This window comes from Galeopterus variegatus, unplaced genomic scaffold (assembly GCF_000696425.1).
Source record: "Galeopterus variegatus unplaced genomic scaffold, G_variegatus-3.0.2 Scaffold8091, whole genome shotgun sequence".
In the NCBI taxonomy this organism is placed as follows: domain Eukaryota; kingdom Metazoa; phylum Chordata; class Mammalia; order Dermoptera; family Cynocephalidae; genus Galeopterus; species Galeopterus variegatus.
Genome location: NW_007734202.1, coordinates 19,552 through 22,080, shown reverse-complemented (window position 1 = coordinate 22,080; position 2,529 = coordinate 19,552).

The window sequence follows — 2,529 nt, the reverse complement described above, 5'->3', positions numbered from 1 at the left end:
ATTCTCCCAGCAATGGCTGCGTGCCGCGCGCGCACTGCCGGGGGACCGTGACCCGCCCGACGTGCCACCGCCTGCAGCCCGCGGTCCCTCGGGGAGAGCTTGCGAAGGGGATGAGGGTCGCACAGACAAAATACGGCGAACGTTCCTGTGAAAGGACAACCGGGCCGTGTAGGTAAAGGGCCGAGAGTCACATCCGTTCAGGCGCCAAACTTTAGGGCGGTAGTTTTGGTTTTTTCTTGGGGGGGGGGTATTGCCCCCGCCTTAGACGTTTCCCCCCAATCACCTCCCAGCCCCATCGAATGTTCCTGACCTTGTGTCAGTGTGTGTCCTGGACGTGTGTCTGTGCTTTATACACAAAAAGTAAGGTTTCCGCCACCTCCTGAGGACCAGTTTGCACGCCCTTTGGGGGATGTGGCCTCCGTTGAGAACGCACGGCCTAGGGGACATCAGAAAGGGCTTTCTGCAGGGAGTGGCAGGAGAGATACGCCATTAACATTGAGATGGCCACTGAAGGTCCCGCCCTGTCCCCGACTTCTGGGTTTAACCCGCGGACGTCTCGGCTGCCTCAGCGTCTGCGAGGGAGCACGTGGGAGAAAAGCGCTCCGGGGCGTCGCTGTCCTTCCGCGCAGCCCCGTCCCAAGAGCTCCCCCGGGACCTTCTGTCGTCTCCTTCACGCACAGAACGGGCCAATCCGCTCGGTTCTCCACACAGTGAGTCCGGTTCTGTGTGATCCACGTTCCAATCCTGTTTTACCTGCGGGGAATCCTCCTCCTCCTCCTCCTTCTCCCTCTCTCCCTTGTTCTTCTTTTCTCACCGTTTTCACCCTTTTTAAGTGCTCAGTTCAGTGGCACTCAGTCCACTCGTGGCTGTGCAGCCATCACCGCCATCCATCTCCAGAAGCTTTTCGTCTTCCCCAGCCCCGCACACAGTGAGTCCGCGTTCCCGCTCCCCCAGCCCCTGGACGTGAGCGTTTCACCTTCTGTCTCTATGAAGTTTGGCCACTCTACGCACCTCGTGTAAACGGAGTCATACAATATTTGTTCATTTGGGACTGACTTTTTCATTTAGCGTAATGTCTCTAAGGTTCACCCATGTTGTAGCATGTGTCAGAATTTCATTCCTTTTTAAGGCTGAATAATATTCCATTGTTGTATATACCACATTTTGTTTATCCATCTATCCCTGGATGAAAACTTGGGTTGCTCCTGCCTTTTGGCTATTGCAGATCATGTTGCTATGAATGTGGATGTACGAATACCTGTTTGAGTCCTTGCTTTCATTTCTTTTGGGAACATACCCAGAAGTAGAATTCCTGGATCACAGGGTATTCCACATGGGGCTGCACCATTCTGCATTCACACCAACACTGCACAAGGGTTCCAATTTCGTCACTTTTTTTTTTTTTAATAATAGCCATCCTAGGAGGTGTGAAGTGTTTTCTCATTACGGTTTTGCTTTGCATTTCCCTAATGATTAGTGGTGTTGAGCATCTTTTCCGGACCCTTCTTTTGAATTTGGGTTCTATGACCCCTCCTTTACTTGCTTGCTCCCAGCAAGAGGCAACTCTGCTCCATTAAGGAGGAAGATGCGACCGGTAGAAGCCAGCCTCTGATAAAAGGTGGAGGGAAGGGGCTAAGGGGGACTTACAGAGTTGGGTCAGCACATGCAAGGGGAAGAGAAGGAGGAATTTTCCCAGAAAGACCATCTAGAGATCCTGCCATTGCGAGGTCCTTGTTCATACGTGCTGGGTAACCTCTGGAACCAGTTAGCTTCATCTTGGCTTGTTGGGGATATTTATGCACGTGATGCTTGTGGGTGACCAACCAGGAAGGAGGAACTGATGGCCTGTGACTTGGAAATATTGGAACAGGTAGTGTCTTCCAAATTGCATTTTTAGAAGTTAACTTAAAATTATGCTAATTTAATGGAATTTTGGATGCATTTTCACTTTCTTCTTAAGAACAGTGGGAATTTCTTATGTAAATGTATGAATGATGATTTTTTTGTGATTCTTTTTTAAAAAACATATTTGAGGTCTTTCAAATGTATAAGAAATAAAACTTTATTTTTCTATAACCCCATTAAATTTCTATTTTGATTATTCTCTATTATTTTGCTGCTGGAAACACAATCTCCATCAATTCAAGATCCCCTCTGCCCTGCTGTGGAGTCGTTTCCAAGTGCTAAGGCTTTGGAGAGAGGTTGCTCATGTGGTCCTTGAGTCATGTGTGCACACTGGTTGCTGTAAAGGGAGTTTTACTCCCGCTGAAGGTCCAGGTGGCTCTCCTATGATTGAGGAAAAGAAATCTCTTGTGAAGTTGGCTTTGTTGCTTCAGATCGTCCATAAAGACATTCCTGGGGACACTTCATTCTGTTTATGGTACCCCAAGTTTCTCTGTCCTCATCAAGCCCACCTGCACTCCCCCATTTCTCCAGCCCCTGACGGTGGGAATCACACATGGTTGTAAGGTTTTAGAGGCACCTGGAAGGGTAGGTGGAAGGAAGAAAAAGAAATAACCATTAAGCATA